Source organism: Oncorhynchus masou, chromosome 26 (genome assembly GCF_036934945.1).
Source record: "Oncorhynchus masou masou isolate Uvic2021 chromosome 26, UVic_Omas_1.1, whole genome shotgun sequence".
Taxonomy (NCBI): Eukaryota; Metazoa; Chordata; class Actinopteri; order Salmoniformes; family Salmonidae; genus Oncorhynchus; species Oncorhynchus masou.
In genome coordinates this window covers 23257688-23278141 of record NC_088237.1, presented here as the reverse complement: position 1 = coordinate 23278141, position 20454 = coordinate 23257688, and the positions used below count along the sequence as shown (strand labels likewise).

At 47.2% G+C, this 20454-nt stretch overlaps 1 protein-coding gene across 1 annotated transcript in view; it reads right to left on the bottom strand.

Moving 5' to 3' along the window:
• LOC135515071 (ankyrin repeat and sterile alpha motif domain-containing protein 1B-like) overlaps positions 1-20454 on the bottom strand; it is a 416040-nt gene that overhangs the window by 278889 nt on the left and 116697 nt on the right.

Below are 20454 nucleotides of genomic sequence, written 5' to 3'. Positions count from 1 at the left end.
AATTGCTGCAAAGAAACCACTACTAAAGGACACCAATAATAATAAGAGACTTTCTTGGGCCAGGAAACACGAGCAATGGACATTAGACCTGTGGAAATCGGGCTTTTGGTCTGATGAGTCCAAATGTGCAATTTTTGGTTCCAACCGCCGTGTCTTCATGAGACGCAGAGTAGGATGATCTCTGCATGTGTGGTTCCCACCGTGAAGCATGGAGGAGGAGGTGTGATGGTGTGGGGGTGCTTTGCTGGTGACACTGTCAGCCATTTAGTTAGAATTCAAGGCACACTAAACCAGCATGGCTATAACAGCATTCTGCAGCAATACGCCATCCCATCTGGTTTGTGCTAAGTGGGACTATAATTTGTTTTTCAACAGAACAATGACCAAGAAGGTGAGTAATGGAGTGCTGCATCAGATGACCTGGCCTTCACAATCACCCGATCGCAACCCAATTGAGATGGTTTGGGATGAGTTGGACCGCAGAGTGAAGGAAAAGCAGCCAACAAGTGCTCAGCATATGTGGGAACTCCTTCAAAACTGTTGGAAAGCATTCCTCATGAAGCTGGTTGAGACAATGCCAAGAGTGTGCAAATCTGTCATCAAGGAAAACTTACACAAATGGACATGTACAGTATGAACATAGACACTATTCCGGACCCCCCTTTTTCACTACTATTATCTTCTTTCCCCCTAACTCTGAAACAGCATACACCCTGGAATATTCTCCATTACACACACACACACACACACACACACACACACACACACACACACACACACACACACACACACACACACACACACACACACACACTCTCCTCCCACCTTCGTGTCTCTCACTACATGCCTGCTCTCTCTTCCCTCGAGAGCTATGGCACCCCCCTCTTTCTCTCCTCCCCACCCCCTTTCCTTTATTCTTCTCTGCAGTACAGTGGAGGGAAGGAGAGAGAGAGAACAGTGATGAAAAAAGGTAAAAGACATACTGACCGAAGCAGGGGGCAAAAACACTACAGCCTGCTACAGCGCTGCGCCTGACGGGCCAATCAAAATGCTCCGTTCCCCCCATCTCCCCTTTCTATAGTGGAATCTTCCAGAACAGAACAGTGCGCACTGCTGATACAGAGAGGTTGAGATAGAGACAGGGAACCTCTCACTCCATGTTGTCAAAGGAAGTCAATATATTTCCATCAGCTCTGACAGCTTACCGATATCAGCAAGCAGACAGCGCATTATCGCTGAATGAACTATAAGCAACAGCCACCAATATCTGTCTGTCATAATGTGTTCTGCTAATAACACACCAATACCTGTCTGTCATAATGTGTTCTGCTAATAACACACCAATACCTGTCTGTCATAATGTGTTCTGCTAATAACACACCAATACCTGTCTGTCATAATGTGTTCTGCTAATAACACACCAATATCTGTCTGTCATAATGTGTTCTGCTAATGTCTGTCATAATGTGTTCTGCTAATAACACACCAATACCTGTCTGTCATAATGTGTTCTGCTAATAACACACCAATAACTGTCTGTCATAATGTATTCTGCTAATAACACACCAATATATGTCTGTCATAATGTATTCTGATAATAACACACCAAAACCTGTCTGTCATAATGTGTTCTGCTAATAACACACCAATATCTGTCTGTCATAATGTGTTCTGCTAATAACACACCAAAACCTGTCCCACACACAAACACACACTCACACACACCACTGCTGCTATCCGAGCTAATAAACAGATCATGTCAGGCTATCCCTGGGAAGGTGAAATCAGAGGGTGGTGGGACAAGTGTACTTGTTTGAACAGCCACTGTGTGACCAGCGATCTCTCTGGGAGAACACCAGTCACCGTGTCCTCTGCTGCATAGCATTATCGCTAACATTTACATTAACATACAGGAGGAGCTTGGTAAACAAACTAGGCAAAACATTTAAAAGTGTGTGTGTCTGTGTGAGTGAGAGAGGGGGTTCTGTGTGTGTGTGTGAGTGAGATGGGGGGTTCTGTGTGGATGAGAGAGGAGGGGGTTCTGTGTGTGTCTGTGTGAGTGAGAGAGGGGGTTCTGTGTGTGTGAGTGAGAGAGGGGGTTCTGTGTGTGTGAGTGAGAGGGGGGGGTTCTGTGTGTGTGAGTAAGGGGGGTTCTGTGTGTGAGTGATAGGGGGGGTACTGTGTGTGTGTGTGTGAGCGGGAGGCTCTGTGTGTGTGGGGGGGTGGAAAAAGAAAGATAGTGTTAAAAAGAAAGCTTGAGGAACAAAGGAAAAAAGAGAAGAGCAAGATGTAGAGACAGAGACCAGAGCGAGAGAGACGGAGAGAGAGAGAGAGAGAGAGAGAGAGAGAGAGAGAGAAGGAGAGGAGAGGAGAGAGAGAGAGCACATGTGTGATGTATCAGTGTGTCTGGCCCATTGACTGGGAGAGGCAGAGAGAGAGAGAGAGAGAGAGAGAGAGGGAGAGACAGAGAGGGAGAGACAGAGAGAGAGAGACAGAGAGAGAGACAGAGAGAGAGAGACAGAGAGAGAGACGAGAGAGAGAGACAGAGAGAGAGAGACAGAGAGAGAGACAGAGACAGAGAGAGAAGCAGGGTTGAGGAACAAAGGGAAAAAGAGAAGAGCAAGATGTAGAGACAGAGACCGGAGCGAGAGAGACGGAGAGAGAGAGAGAGAGAGACGGGAGAGAGAGAGAGGGAGAGGCAGAGAGAGAGAGAGTATGACCATATTAGAGATAGAGAGAGACAGAGAGACAGAGAGATTCGAGAGAGACACAGAGAGAGAGACACAGAGAGAGAGAGACAGAGAGAGACCGAGAGAGAGAGACAGAGAGACAGAGAGAGACCGAGAGAGAGAGACAGAGAGAGAGACAGAGACAGAGACAGAGAGAGAAGCAGGGTTGAGGAACAAAGGGAAAAAGAGAAGAGATGTAGAGAGAGAGACGGGAGAGAGAGAGACAGAGAGAGAGAGAGAGAGACGAGAGAGAGAGAGAGAGAGAGAGAGACGGGAGAGAGAGAGAAGGAGAGAGAGGTAGACGGGAGAGAGAGAGAGACGGAGAGAGAGAGAGAGAGAGAGAGAGAAACACCAAATTGAGAGTCTGCACGCAGAATTCTGCAAAAATATCCTCCGTGTACAATGTAGAACACCAAATAATGCATGCAGAGCAGAATTAGGCCGATACCCACTAATTATCAAAATCCAGAAAAGAGCTGTTAAATTCTATAACCACCTAAAAGGAAGCGATTCCCAAACCTTCCACAACAAAGCCATCACCTACAGAGAGATGAACCTGGAGAAGAGTCCCCTAAGCAAGCTGGTCCTGGGGCTCTGTTCACAAACACACCCTACAGAGCCCCATGACAGCAGCACAATTAGACCCAACCAAATCATGAGAAAAACTAAAATATAATTACTTGACACATTGGAAAGAATTAACAAAAAAACAGAGCAAACTAGAATGCTATTTGGCCCTACACAGAGAGTACACAGCGGCAGAATACCTGACCACTGTGACTGACCCAAAATTAAGGAAAGCTTTGACTATGTACAGACTCAGAGAGCATAGCCTTGCTATTGAGAAAGGCCGCCGTAGGCAAACATGGCTCTCAAGAGAAGACAGGCTATGTGCTCACTGCCCACAAAATGAGGTGGAAACTGAGCTGCACTTCCTAACCTCCTGCCCAATGTATGACCATATTAGAGAGACATATTTCCCTCAGATTACACAGATCCACAAAGAATTCGAAAACAAATCCAATTTTGAAAAACTCCCATATCTACTGGGTGAAATTCCACAGTGTGCCATCAGAGCAGCAAGATTTGTGACCTGTTGCCACGAGAAAAGGGCAACCAGTGAAGAACACGCACCATTGTAAATACAACCCATATCTATGCTTATTTATTTTATCTTGTGTCCTTTACCATTTGTACATTGTTAAAACACTGTATATATATATATATATATATATATATATAATATGACATTTGTAATGGCTTTATTGTTTTGAAACTTCTGTATGTGTGATGTCTACTGTTCATTTTTATTGTTTATTTCACTTTATATATTATCTACCTTACTTGCTTTGGCAATGTTAACACGTTTCCCATGTCAATAAAGCCCTTGAATTGAATTGAATTGAGAGAGAGAGACGGAGAGAGAGAGACAGATACGGGGAGAGAGAGAGAGACGGAGAGAGAGAGAGAGAGAGAGAGAGAGACAGAGACGGGGAGAGAGAGACAGAGACGGGGAGAGAGAGACAGAGACGGGGAGAGAGAGACAGAGACGGGGAGAGAGAGACAGAGACGGGGAGAGAGAGACAGAGACGGGGAGAGAGAGACAGAGACGGGGAGAGAGAGACAGAGACGGGGAGAGAGAGACAGAGACGGGGAGAGAGAGACAGAGACGGGGAGAGAGAGACAGAGACGGGAGAGAGAGACAGAGACGGGAGAGAGAGACAGAGACGGGGAGAGAGAGACAGAGACGGGAGAGAGAGACAGAGACGGGAGAGAGAGACAGAGACGGGAGAGAGAGACAGAGACGGGAGAGAGAGACAGAGACGGGGAGAGAGAGACAGAGACGGGGAGAGAGAGACAGAGACGGGAGAGAGAGACAGACGGGGAGAGAGAGAGAGAGACGGGGAGAGAGAGAGAGACGGAGAGAGAGAGAGACACGGAGAGAGAGAGAGAGACAGAGAGAGAGAGAGAGAGAGGGGGGAGAGAGAGAGAGAGAGGAGAGAGAGAGAGACACGGAGAGAGACAGAGAGAGAGGAGAGAGAGAGAGAGAGAGAGGAGAGAGAGAGAGAGACGGAGAGAGAGAGAGAGAGAGACGGAGAGAGAGAGAGAGACGGAGAGAGAGAGAGAGAGACGGGGAGAGAGAGAAGCAGGGTTGAGGAACAAAGGGAAAAAGAGAAGAGCAAGATGTAGAGACAGAGACCAGAGCGAGAGAGACGGAGAGAGAGAGATGGAGAGAGAGAGACAGGAGAGAGAGAGACGGAGAGAGAGAGACGGAGAGAGAGAGAGATGGAGAGAGAGAGAGAGACGGGGAGAGAGAGAGAGAGAGAGAGAGACGGGAGAGAGAGATAGACGGAGAGAGAGAGAGAGACGGGAGAGAGAGAGACGGAGAGGGAGAGACGGAGAGAGAGAGAGACGGGGAGAGAGAGACGGGGAGAGAGAGAGAGACGGGGAGAGAGAGAGACGGGGAGAGAGAGAGACGGGGAGAGAGAGAGACGGGGAGAGAGAGAGAGAGCCGGGGAGGGAGAGAGAGAGACGGGGAGGGAGAGAGAGAGAGAGAGATGGAGAGAGAGAGAGAGAGAGATGGAGAGAGAGAGAGAGATGGAGAGAGAGAGAGAGAGAGATACGGGGAGAGAGAGAGAGAGAGGGAGAGAGAGAGAGAGAGACAGGGAGGGAGAGAGAGATGGGGTGAGAGAGAGAGAGATGGAGACGGGGAGGGAGAGAGAGAGAGAGATGGCGAGAGAGAGAGAGACAGAGACGGGAAGAGAGAAAGAGAGACGGAGAGAGAGAAGCGGGACTGAGGAACAAAGGGAAAAATATAATAGTAAGACAAAGAGAGGGAGAGAGAAGCCCTCATGTGGCTAACACTTCACAGCCAACTGACCCATCTCTCACTCTCTCTGGCATTAGCACTGGGAGAGAGAGATCCTCCACACACACACACTATATCCTTGGATGGGCACAGCCTCCCTGTTTTTAATAGAGAGAGAACTTTCACAGCTTCCCAGTATTCCAAAAAGCTATTTGCCCGGAAGCATGTGGTTCCATTTAAAAACGCTGTGGCAATGTTCAACACACACACACCACAGGCAGTAACCTCAGCTCACACTCATGACCTCTGACCTATGTCATGGCTCAAAGAGAGGGCAATGTTGCACCTGGTGAAAGGCTGGAGGTGTCCCCTCTTTAGGCATCTTATCCCCCTATAAAGTTATGGCAGCAGTCTATCGTACTGATGAGTCTTAGCTTATTTTTGTTGTTTGGGTCTAATTGTGTTGTTGTCCTGGGGCTCTGTGGGGTCTGTTTGTGAACAGAGCTCTAGGACCAGCTTGCTTAAGGGACTCTTCTCCAGGTTCATCTCTCTGTAGGTGATGGCTTTGTTGTGGAAGGTTTGGGAATCGCTTCCTATTAGGCGGTTGTAGAATTTAACGTCTCTTTTCTGGATTTTGATAATAACAACGGGTATCTGCCTAATTCTGCACTGCATGCATTATTTGGTGTTTCACGTCGATCACAGAGGATATTTTTGCAGAATTCTGCATGTAGAGTCTCAATTTGGAGTTTGTCCCATTTAGTGAATTCTTGGTTGGTGAGCAGACCCCAGACCTCTCTTCTTGGTGTCCTCTCACCCAGGAAACGGTTTAGGTTGAAGCAGTGAGAATTCTCCCGGTGGGTTTTTTCAGATCACCACATAACCATGGCTCGGGTGTCTATTTCATCAGGGCCTCGGCAGGCATCCTATTGGAAGTTTAATGTAAAGCTGTTACAAGATACTACTTTTTGGGAAAGGTGGAGGCAGCAAAGAGAGGAGCATGAGACTCTGAGTCAATGGTGGAATGTGGGGAAAGTCCAAATTCGGCTATTCTGTCAACAGTATACAACTCTCTCATCCTCAGACACTAGGAGAGTATTGGGGAAACTCAAGCATAGTATTAGTGAGATGGAGGTAGAGATGGTGGGGTAAGGCAATGTAGGCCTCTAATTTAGCTGAATTACGTAGGGACGTGGGCAGTTTTTCCAGGTTAAAGCAAAGGGAGCACTTGTAAGAGCTAGGTTCTCCATGCTCAAGGAGCTGGACGCTCCCAGCTCCTTCTTCTTTGGCTTGGAAAGACAGAGTGAAGAAGCCAAGGGTATGCATCGTCTACGGCTGTCTGATGGGCGGGTGACCTCTGTGGTGGGGGACATGCGGGAGCGGAGCGGTCTGGTAGAACAGGGCTTCTCAACCTCGGTCCTGGCCCCTCCCCCTGGGTGCACGTTTTGCTTTTTGCCACACAGCTGATTCAAATAACCAACTCATCATCAAGTTTTGATGATTTAAATCAGCTGTCTAGTGCTAGAGCAAAAAACTAACTGTGCACCTAGGAGGAGGGGCCAGGACTGAGGGTGAGAACCCATGTGCACCCAGGAAGAGGAACCAGGACTGAGGGTGAGAACCCATGTGTACCCAGGAAGAGGAACCAGGACTGAGGGTGAGAACCCATGTGTACCCAGGAAGAGGAACCAGGACTGAGGGTGAGAACCCATGTGTACCCAGGAAGAGGAACCAGGACTGAGGGTGAGAACCCATGTGCACCCAGGAAGAGGAACCAGGACTGAGGGTGAGAACCCCTGTGCACACAAGAAGAGGAACCAGGACTGAGGGTGAGAACCCATGTGCACCCAGGAAGAGGAACCAGGACTGAAGTTGAGAACCCCTGTGTACCCAGGAAGAGGAACCGGGACTGAGGGTGAGAACCTCTGTGGTAGAAGAGGGGGTTGTTTGCCCACAAGAGACACTTCACATGAATGAGGTTCCATTGATTTTCTGCCGGCAGAACCATGTCCAATGCATGCAGAGATTGGTCATTTCAATGGTTACGACTCACTGACTCATAAACACACACTCACACACACACACGCAGGTATACACAGACACCTGCAAATTCACACAGAATTCATAGGTATACATTACAAACAATAACTCAAATGAAACAAGCATTTATAAACTGACATACAACTCTCTCTTGTTCATGCCACATAAGCATAGCATAAACAGCTCTGTATGTGCATGAATTTGTGTACGGTGTTTGTGTGGGTATGTGTGTGTTGGTGTGACGTGTTCAGTGTACATGTTTGTGTTCAATGTACCCAGTAGTAAACAGTGGGATCTGCCTGCTTTACAACCATCCAATAACCTCCCATACCCTCCAATAACCTCCCACTAAAAGAACAGACACAGCTTCTAGCCTGTTAATCATCTCTCTTTCTTCCTCCATCCTTCTGTCTCCCTTGCTGCCCTCTTACCTTTCTCTAATATTATGTCTAAAATGCTTCTTCCTCTCTACCTCCCTCTTCTATACCTACCTCCCTCCCTCTTCTATACCTCCATCCCTCCCTCTTCTATACCTCCATCCCTCCCTCTTCTATACCTCTCTCCCTCCCTCTTCTATACCTCCCTCCCTCCCTCTTCTATACCTCCCTCCCTCCCCTATACCTCTCTCCCTCCCTCTTCTATACCTCACTCTTCTCCCTCTTCCCTCCCTCCCTCTTCTTCTATACCTCTCTCCCTCCCTATACCTCTCCCCTCCCTCCCTCCCTCCCTCCCTCCCTCCCTCCCTCCCTCCCCCTCCCTCTTCTATACCTCTCTCCCTCTTCTATACCTCTCTCCCTCCCTCCCTCTTCTATACCTCCCTCCCTCCCTCTTCTATACCTCTCCCCCTCCCTCTTCTATACCTACCTCCCTCCCTCCCTCCCTCTTCTATACCTCTCTCCCTCCCTCTTCTATACCTCCCTCCCTCCCTCTTCTATACCTCTCTCCATCCCTCTTCTATACCTCTCTCCCTCCTTCTTCTATACCTCTCTCCCTCCCTCTTCTATACCTACCTCCCTCCCTCTTCTATACCTACCTCCCTCCCTCTTCTATACCTACCTCCCTCCCTCTTCTATACCTACCTCCCTCCCTCCCTCTTCTATACCTCTCTCTCCCTCCCTCTTCTATACCTCTCTCCCTCCCTCTTCTATACCTCCCTCCCTCTTCTATACCTCTCTCCCTCCATCTTCTATACCTCTCTCCCTCCCTCTTCTATACCTCTCTCCCTCCCTCTTCTATACCTCTCTCCCACCCTCATCTATACCTCTCTCACTCCCTCTTCTATACCTCTCTCCCTCCATCTTCTATACCTCTCTCCCTCCCTCTTCTATACCTCTCTCCCTCCCTCTTCTATACCTCTCTCCCTCCCTCATCTATACCTCTCTCACTCCCTCTTCTATACCTCTCTCCCCCCTCCCTCTTCTATACCTCTCTCCCTCCCTCTTCTATACCTCTCTCCCTCCCTCTTCTATACCTCTCTCCCTACCTCCCTCCCTCCCTCTTCTATACCTCTCTCCCTCCCTCTTCTATACCTCCCTCCCTCTTCTACACCTCCCTCCCTCCCTCTTCTATACCCCTCTCCCTCCCTTTTCTATACCTACCTCCCTCTTCTATAGCTACCTCCCTCCCTCCCTCTTCTATACCTCTCTCCCTCCCTCTTCTATACCTCTCTCCCTCCCTCCCTCTTCTATACCTACCTCCCTCCCTCCCTCTTCTATACCTACCCCCTCCCTCCCTCTTCTATACCTACCTCTCTCCCTCCCTCTTCTATACCTCCCTCCCTCCCTCTTCTATACCTACCTCCCTCCCTCTCCCTCTTCTATACCTCTCTCCCTCCCTCTTCTATACCTACCTCCCTCTTCTATAGCTACCACCCTCCCTCCCTCCCATTTCTATACCTCCCTCCCTCCCTCTTCTATACCTCTCTCCCTCCCTCTTCTATACCTACCTCCCTCCCTCGCTCTTCTATACCTCCATCCCTCCCTCTTCTATACCTCCCTCCCTCCCTCTTCTATACCTCTCTCCCTCCCTCTTCTATAACTCTCTCCCTCCCTCCCTCTTCTATACCTCCCTCCCTCCCTCTTCTATACCTCCCTCCCTCCCTCTTCTATACCTCCCTCCCTCCCTCTTCTATACCTCCCTCCCTCCCTCCCTCTTCTATACCTCCCTCCCTCTTCTATACCTACCTCCCTCTTCTATACCTACCTCCCTCCCTCTTTTATAGCTACCACCCTCCCTCTTCTATACCTCCCTCCCTCTTCTATACCTCCCTCCCTCTTCTATACCTCCCTCCCTCCCTCTTCTATACCTCCCTCTTCTATACCTCCCTCCCTCTTCTATACCTCCATACCTCCCTCTATACCTCCCTCCACTACATTTCCCTCCTCTAACTCCCTCTATAACTCCCTACCTCCCTCTATACCTCCCTCCCTCCCTCCACTATACCTCCCTCCCTCCCACTTCTGTACCTACCTCCCTCCCACTTCTAAACCTCCCTCTTCTATACCTCCCTCTTCTATACCTCCCTCTCTATACCTCCCTCCCTCCCTCCCTCTTCTATTCCTCCCTCCCTCCCCTATACCTCCCTCCCTCCCCTATACCTCCCTCCCTCCCCTATACCTCCCTCCCTCCTCTATACCTCCCTCCCTCCCTCCACTATACATCCCTCCTCTAACTCCCTACTCTATAACTCCCTACCTCCCTCCCTCCCTCCACTATATCTCCCTCCTCTAACTCCCTCCTATATAACTCCCTACCTCCCTTCACTATATCTCCCTCCTCTATAACTCCCTACCTACCTCTATACCTCCCTCCCTCCACCATATCTCCCTCCTCTAACTCCCTCCTATATATCTCCCTCCTCTAACTCCCTCCTATATAACTCCCTACCTCCTCTATATTCCCTCCCTCCCTCCACTATATCCCCCTCCTCTAACTCCTTACCTCCCTCTTTACCTCCCTCCTCTAACTCCCTCCTCTATACCTCCCTCCCTCCACTATACATCCATCCTCTAACTCCCTCCTCTATACCTCCCTACCTCCCTCTATACCTCCCTCCCTCTCTCCACTATACCTCCCTCCTCTAACTCCATCTTTTATACCTCCCTACCTCCCTCCCTCCCTCCACTATACCTCCCTCCTCCAACTCCCTCCTATATAACTCCCTACCTCCCTCTATACCTCCCTCCCTCCCTCCACTATACCTCCCTCCCTCCACTATACCTCCCTATCTCCCTCTATACCTCCCTCCTTCCACTATACCTCCCTCCTCTATACATCCTTACCTCCCTCTATACCTCCCTCCCTCCCTCCACTATATCTCCCTCCTCCAACTCCCTCCTATATAACTCCCTTCCTCCCTCTATACCTCCCTCCCTCCACTATACCTCCCTCCTCTAACTCCCTATCTCCCTCTATACCTCCCTCCTTCCACTATACCTCCCTCCTCTAACTCCCTCCTATACAACTCCCTACCTCCCTCTATACCCCCCTCCCTCCACTATACCTCCCTCCTCAAACTCCCTACCTCCCTCTATACCTCCCTCCCTCCACTATACCTCCCTCCTCAAACTCCCTATCTCCCTCTATACCTCCCGCCCTCCATTATACCTCCCTCCTCTAACTCCCTCCTCTATACCTCCCTTCCTCCCTCTATACCTCCCTCCCTCCACTATACCTCCCTCCTCTAACTCCCTATCTCCCTCTATACCTCCCTCCTTCCACTATACCTCCCTCCTCTAACTCCCTCCTATACAACTCCCTACCTCCCTCTATACCCCCCTCCCTCCACTATACCTCCCTCCTCAAACTCCCTACCTCCCTCTATACCTCCCTCCCTCCACTATACCTCCCTCCTCAAACTCCCTATCTCCCTCTATACCTCCCTCCCTCCATTATACCTCCCTCCTCTATCTCCCTCCTCTATAACTCCCTACCTACCTCTATACCTCCCTCCCTCCACCATATCTCCCTCCTCTAACTCCCTCCTATATATCTCCCTCCCTCCACTATACCTAACTCCCTAACCTCCTCTATAACTCCCTCCCTAACTCCTCCACTATATAACTCCCTCCACTAACTCCTTACCTCCCTCCCTCCCTCCACTAACTCCCTCCTCTAACTCCCTCCCTCCACTATACCTCCATCCTCTAACTCCCTCCTCTATAACTCCCTCCCCCTCCCTCCCTCCACTATACCTCCCTCCCTCTCTCCACTATACCTCCCTCCTCTAACTCCATCTTCTATACCTCCCAACCTCCACTCCCTCCCTCCCTCCACTATACCTCCCTCCTCCAACTCCCTCCACTATAACTCCCTCCTCCCTCTATACTCCCTCCCTCCCTCCACTACCTCCCTCCCTCCCTCCACTATACCTCCCTATCTCCCCCTCTATACCTCCCTCCTTCCAATACCTCCCTCCTCTATACATCCCTATCTCCCCACTATACCTCCCTCCTTCCACTATACCTCCCTCCTCTAACTCCCTCCACTATACAACTCCCTCCCTCCCCTCTATACCCCCCTCCCTCCACTATACCTCCCTCCTCAAACTCCCTACCTCCCTCCCTCCCTCCCTCCACTATACCTCCCTCCTCAAACTCCCTATCTCCCTACTATACCTCCCTCCCTCCATTATACCTCCCTCCTCTAACTCCCTCCTCTATACCTCCCTCCCTCCCTCCATACCTCCCTCCCTCCACTATACCTCCCTCCTCTAACTCCCTATCTCCCTCTATACCTCCCTCCTTCCACTATACCTCCCTCCTCTAACTCCCTCCTATACAACTCCCTACCTCCCTCTATACCCCCCTCCCTCCACTATACCTCCCTCCTCAAACTCCCTACCTCCCTCTATACCTCCCTCCCTCCACTATACCTCCCTCCTCAAACTCCCTATCTCCCTCTATACCTCCCCCTCCCTCCATTATACCTCCCTCCTCTAACTCCCTCCTCTATAACTCCCTTCCTCCCTCTATACCTCCCTCCCTCCACTATACCTCCCTCCTCTAACTCCCTATCTCCCTCTCCATACCTCCCTCCTTCCACTATACCTCCCTCCTCTAACTCCCTCCTATACAACTCCCTACCTCCCTCTATACCCCCTCCCTCCACTATACCTCCCTCCTCAAACTCCCTACCTCCCTCTATACCTCCCTCCCTCCACTAACCTCCCTCCTCAAACTCCCTATCTCCCCCTATACCTCCCTCCCTCCATTATACCTCCCTCCTCTAACTCCCTCCTCTATACCTCCCTACCTCCCACTATACCTCCCTCCCTCCCTCCACTATACCTCCCTCCCTCCCTCCACTATACCTCCCTCCCTCCACTATACCTCCCTCCTCTATAACTCCCTCGTCTATAACTCCCTCCACTATAACTCCCTCCACTATAACTCCCTCCACTATAACTCCCTCCACTATAACTCCCTCCACTATAACTCCCTCCACTATAACTCCCTCCACTATAACTCCCTCCTCTGTAACTCCCTCCTCTATAACTCCCTACCTCCCTCCCTCCCTCCACTATACCTCCCTCCTCTAACTCCCTCCACTATACCTCCCTCCTCTAACTCACTCCTCTATAACTCCCTACCTCCCTCCCTCCCTCCACTATACCTCCCTCCTCTAACCCCCTCCACTATACCTCCCTCCTCTAACTCCCTCCTCTATACCTCCCTCCCCCCTCCACTATACCTCCCTCCCTCCACTATACCTCCCTCCTCTAACTCCATCCACTATACCTCCCTCCTCTAACTCCCTCCATTATACCTCCCTCCTCTATAACTCCCTACCTCCCTCCCTCCCTCCACTATACCTCAATCGTCTAACTCCCTCCTCTATAACTCCATTCCTCCCTCCCTCCCTCCACTATACCTCCCTCCTCTAACTCCCTCCACTACAACCTCCCTCCTCTAACCCCCTCCACTATACCTCCCTCCCTCCACTATACCTCCCTCCCTCCACTATACCTCCCTCCTCTAACTCCCTCCTCTATAACTCCCTGCTCTAACTCCCTCCTCTATAACTCCCTACCTCCCTCCCTCCCTCCACTATACCTCAATCCTCTAACTCCCTCCTCTATAACTCCCTACCTCCCTCCCTCCCTCCACTATACCTCAATCGTCTAACTCCCTCCTCTATAACTCCATTCCTCCCTCCCTCCCTCCACTATACCTCCCTCCTCTAACTCCCTCCACTACAACCTCCCTCCTCTAACTCCCTCCATGTTACCTCCTGCATGCTCTCCCTCCCTCCTCTAACTCCCTCCACTATACCTCCCTCCTCTATAACTCCCTACCTCCCTCCCTCCCTCCACTATACCTCCCTCCTCTAACTCCCTCCACTATACCTCCCTCCTCTAACTCCCTCCACTATAACTCCCTACCTCCCTCCCTCCCTCCACTATAGCTCCCCACTCCCTCCCTATATCCCTCCCTTGTTTAGTGGATACTCCCCACCTCCCTGACTCCATCCAATATATACAGGGTGTTGTTTCCCTGGATACCTCCCTATCCCTCCCTCCCTCCCTCCCTCCCTCCCTCCCTCTATACCACCCTCCCTTCACTACCTTCCTCCCCTCTTTCTCCATAGTAAAATAAACAGCTTTGTTTAGTGCATGCTCTTTTTATTGTGACTTTATTTAACTAGGGTGTCAGTTTATTGCATCCTCCAATAAAACTGTGTAAATACCAGGGTGTTGTTTAATACTATATCTTGGTGACTACACAAACACACACACACATACATATCTTGGTGACTACACATATACACACATACACATCTTGGTGACTAGTGTAATATATACAGGGTGTTGTTTAGTGGATACACACACACTAGTGTAATATACACACATACACACACACAATATATACAGGGTAATGTTTGTGTGACCACTAACATAATGCAGGTGGGGTTATGTGTAGAGAATGGTCCAGCGCTTTAAGTCTTGATGATGAGTGTGTTGTTTAGTGGATACTATATCTTGGTGACTAGTGTAATATATACAGGGTGTTGTTTAGTGGATACTATATCTTGGTGACTAGTGTAATATATACAGGGTGTTGTTTAGTGGATACTATATCTTGGTGACTAGTGTAATATATACAGGGTGTTGTTTAGTGGATACTATATCTTGGTGACTAGTGTAATATATACAGGGTGTTGTTTAGTGGATACTATATATTGGTGACTAGTGTAATATATACAGGGTGTTGTTTAGTGGATACTATATCTTGGTGACTAGTGTAATATATACAGGGTGTTGTTTAGTGGATACTATATCTTGGTGACTAGTGTAATATATACAGGGTGTTGTTTAGTGGATACTATATCTTGGTGACTAGTGTAATATATACAGGGTGTTGTTTAGTGGATACTATATCTTGGTGACTAGTGTAATATATACAGGGTGTTGTTTAGTGGATACTATATATTGGTGACTAGTGTAATATATACAGGGTGTTGTTTAGTGGATACTATATATTGGTGACTAGTGTAATATATACAGGGTGTTGTTTAGTGGATACTATATCTTGGTGACTAGTGTAATATATACAGGGTGTTGTTTAGTGGATACTATATCTTGGTGACTAGTGTAATATATACAGGGTGTTGTTTAGTGGATACTATATCTTGGTGACTAGTGTAATATATACAGGGTGTTGTTTAGTGGATACTATATCTTGGTGACTAGTGTAATATATACAGGGTGTTGTTTAGTGGATACTATATCTTGGTGACTAGTGTAATATATACAGGGTGTTGTTTAGTGGATACTATATCTTGGTGACTAGTGTAATATATACAGGGTGTTGTTTAGTGGATACTATATCTTGGTGACTAGTGTAATATATACAGGGTGTTGTTTAGTGGATACTATATCTTGGTGACTAGTGTAATATATACAGGGTGTTGTTTAGTGGATACTATATCTTGGTGACAACACCCTGTATATATTACACTAGTAAACCAATATATAGTATCCACTAAACAGCAGGTGACTGGTGTAATATATGCAGGGTGCTGTTTCTGGTGCAGGCAGTGTATTGCCAAGATAAATTGTAGCCACACACACACACACATAACACGCACGCACACACACACACACACACACACACACACACACACACACACACACACACACACACACACTTAAACTCAGTTTTTCACAATTCCTGACATTTAATCCTAGTAGAAATTCCCTGTCTTGGGTCAGGTAGGATCACCACTTTATTTTCAGAATGTGAAATGTCAGAATAATAGTAGAGAGAATGATTGATTTCATCTTTTTCTTTTCATCACATTCCCAGTGGGTAAGAACTTTACATCCACTCAATATGTATTTGGTAGCACTGCCTTTAAAATGTTTAACTTGGGTCAAACGTTTCAGGAAGACTCCCACAAGCTTCCCACAATAAGTTGGGTGAATGTTGGCCCTTTCCTCCTGACAGAGCTGGTGTAACTGAGTCAGGTATGTAGGCCTCCTTGCTCGCACACGCTTTCTCAGTTCTGCCCACAAATTGTCTATGGGATTGAGGTCAGGGCTTTGTGATGGCCAGTCCAATACCTTGACTTTGTTGTCCTTAAGCCATTTTGCCACAACTTTGGAAGTATGCTTGGGGTCATTCTCCATTTGGAAGACATATTTGCGACCAAGCTTTAACTTCCTGACTAATGTCTGAGATGTTGCTTCAATATATCCACATAATTTTCCTGCCTCATGTTGCCATCTATTTTGTGAAGTGCACCAGTCCCTCCTGCAGCAAAGCACCCCCACAACATGATGCTGCCACCCCGTGCTTCACGGTTGGGATGGTGTTCTTCGGCTTGCAAGCCTCCCCCTTTTTCCTACAAACATACGATGGTCATTATGGCCAAACAGTTCTATTTTTGTTTCATCAGACCAGAGAACATTTCTTCAAAAAGTACAATATTTGTCCTCATGTGCAGTTGTAAACCGTAGTCTGGCTTTTTTATGGAGGTTTTGGAACAGTGGCTTCTTCCTTGCAGGTTATGTAGATATAGGACTTGTTTTACTGTGGATAGAGATACTTTTGTACCTGTTTCCTCAGGTTATGTAGATATAGGACTTGTTTTACTGTGGATAGAGATACTTTTGTACCTGTTTCCTCCATTTTGTACTCCATTTCCTCCATCTTCACAAGGTCCTTTGGTGTTGTTCTGGGATTGTTTTACACTTTTCGCACCAAAGTACGTTCATCTCTAGGAGACCGAATGCATCTCCTTCCTGAGCGAACAGTACAGTATAAAATAGAACATAGTGTGGTACAAAATAGTGTAGTACAGAATAGTGTTGTACATAATAGTGTAGCACAGAATAGTGTAGCACAGAACAGTGTGTAGTAAAGAATAGTGTAGAACAGTGTGTAGAACAGAACAGTGTGTAGAAAAGAATAGTGTGTATTAAAGAATAGTGTAGAACATAACAATGCGTAGTACAGCATAGTCTAGTATAGAATAGTGTGTAGTAAAGAACAGTGTTGAACAGAACAGTGTAGAACAGAACAGTGTGTCGTACAGAACAGTGTGTAGTAAAGGATAGTATAGAACAGTAGTGTAAAACAGAAATGTGTAGTACATAAGTGTAGAACAGAACCGTGTAGAACAGAAGTGTGTAGTACAGAATAGTGTGTTGAACAGAATAGTGGGTAGAACAGAATTTCGAACAGAACAGTGTGTAGTACAGTATAGTGTAAAACAGAACAGAGTGTGGTACAGAGTAGTGTAGTACAGAATAGTGTGGTAGAGAATAGTGTAGTACAGAACAGTGTGTAGTAAAGGAGTGTGTAGTACAGCATAGTGTAGAACAGAACAGTGTGTAGTACAGAACAGTGTGTCGAACAGAATAGTGTGTTGAACAGAATAGTGTGTAGTAAAGAATAATGTAGAACAGAATAGTGTGTAGTAAAGAATAATGTAGAACAGAAGTGCGTAGTACATTATAGTGTAGAACAGACCAGTGTGTAGTACAGTATAGTGTAGAACAGAACAGTGTGTAGTACAGTATAGTGTAGCACAGAACAGTGCGTAGTACAACATAGTGTAGAACAGTATATTGTAGCACAGAACCGTGTGTAGTACAGCATAGTGTAGAACACAAACAGTGTAGAACAGAACAGTTTAGTGTAGCACAGAACCATGTGTAGTACAGCATAGTGTAGAACAGAAGAGTGTAGAACAGAACAGTGTGTAGTACAGAACAGTGTGTCGAACAGAATAGTGTGTTTTACATCATAGTGTAAAACAGAAGTGTGTAGTACATAAGTGTAGAACAGAACCGTGTAGAACAGAATAGTGTGTAGTACAGAATAGTGCAGAACAGAACAGTGTGCCGAACATCAGTGTAGGATCTTTCTCATGGCTTCCCATGTATTTCCATGGAAATATAACATTTGGAAAGTAATAAATATATAGATATTTTTAAAAGTATTCATGATTTGCGTAAATGTAATATACTAAGTATTACTCTTGTTAAAAATATGAAATGGTTTTACATTTGGTGAAGATAAGCATTTCTCTACGGCTGGCGATGCTTTCCTCCTGGCTAACCCTCCCCCGGCCAACAGCTCACACCCCCCGCAGCTACTTGCCCAAGCCTCCCCAGCTTCTCCTTCACCCAAAACTAGATAGCAGATATTCTGAAAGAGCTGCAAAACCTGGACCCGTACAAATCAGCTGGGCTAGACAATCTGGACCCTCTCTTTCTAAAATGATCCGCCGCCATTGTTGCAACCTCTATTACCAGTCTGTTCAACCTCTCTTTCGAATTGTCTGAGATCCCTAAAGATTGGAAAGCTGCCGCGGTCATCACCCTCTTCAACAGGGGTGACACTCTAGACCCAAACTGTTATTGACCTATATCCAGCCTGCCATGTCTATCTAAAGTCTTCGAAAGCCAAGTTAATAAACAGATCACTGACCATTGCAAATCCCACCGTACCTTCTCCTCTGTGCAATCCGGTTTTCGAGCTGGTCATGGGTGCACCTCAGCCACGCTCAAGGTACTAAACGATATCATAACCGCCCTCAATAAAAGACAGTACTGTGCAGCCGTCTTCATCGACCTGGCCAAGGCTTTCGACTCTGTCAATCACCGTATTCTCAACAGCATTTATTTCTCAAATGACTGCCTCGCCTGGTTCACCAACTACTTTCCAGGCAGAGTTTAGTGTGTCAAATCGGAGGGCCTGTTGTCCGGACCTCTGGCAGTCTCTATGTGGGTACCACAGGTTTCAATTCTCGGGTTGACTCTTTTCTCTGTATATATCAACGATGTCACTCCTGCTGCTGGAGATTCTCTGAGCCACCTCTACGCAGACGACACCATTCTGTATACATCTGGCCCTTCTTTGTAAATGGTGTTAACTAACCTCCAAACGAACGTCAATACCATACAACTGCTCTGGCCTCCAACTGCTCTTAAACGCAAGTAAAACCAAATGCACCATTTGCTGCCCGCACCCGCCTGCCCGAATAGCATCACTACTCTGGACGGTTCCGACTTTGAATATGTGGACAACTACAAATACCTAGGTGTCTGGCTAGACTGTAAACACTCCTTCCAGACTCATATTAAACCTTTCCAATCCAAAATTAAATCTAGAATTGGCTTCCTATTTCGCAACAAAGCCTCCTTCACTCACGCCGCCAAACATACCCTTGTAAAACTGACTATCCTATCGATCCTCGACTTCGGCGATGTCATTTACAAAATAGCTTCCAATACTCTACTCAGCAAACTGGATGCAGTCTATCACAGTGCCATCTGTTTTGTTACCAAAGCCTCTTACACCCCCCACCACTGCGACCTGTATGCTCTCGTCTGCTGGCACTCGCTACATATTCGTCTCCAGACCCACTGGCTCCAGGTCATCTATAAGTCTATGCTAGGTAAAGCTCCACCTTAGCTCACTGGTCACGAGAACAACATCCACCCGTAGCACCTGCTCCAGCAGGTATATCTCACTGGTCATCCCCATTGCCAACACCTACTTTGGTCACCTTTCCTTCCAGTTCTCTGACGCCAATGACTGGAAAGGAATTGCAAACATCGCTGAAGCTGGAGACGTATATTTCCCTCACTAACTTTAAACATCAGCTATCTGAGCAGCTAACCGATTGCTACTGCTGTACATAGTCTATCTGTAAACAGCCCACACAATCTACCTTCCTCATCCCCATATTGTTTTTAATTTTCTTTTCTGCTCTTTTGCACACTAGTATTTCTTCTTGCACATCACCATCTGCTCATCTATCACTCCACTGTTAGTTTTCTAAATTGTAATTACTTCGCTACTATGGCCTATTTATTTCCTTACCTCCTCATGCCATTTGCAAACACTGTATATAGACTTTCTTTTTTTCTATTGTGTTATTGACTGTAAGCTTGTTTATTCCATGTGTAACTCTGTGTTGTTGTTTGTGTCGCACTGCTTTGCTTTATATTATATTTATATTGGCCAGGTCGCAGTTGTAAATGAGAACTTGTTCTCAACTAGCTTACCCGGTTAAATAAAGGTGTAATAAAAATTGCACATTATGACTTCTTTAGGACTCGAAACTCATAGTTTAGGACTTGGGACTTGACTCAGACTTGACTGTCTTGACTTGGGATTTGAGTGTTAAAACTTGACACCTCTGGTGTGTAGTACAGTATAGTGTAGAACCGAACAGTGCGTAGTACAGTATAGTGTAGAACAGAACAGTGTGTAGTACAGTATAGTGTATAACATAATAGGGTTTAGTACAGAATAGTGTGTAGTAAAGAATAGTGTGCAGTACAGAATAGTGTAGAACAGAACAGTGTGTAGTACATAATAGTGTATTAAACAACAGTGTGTAGTACAGAATAGTGTATTA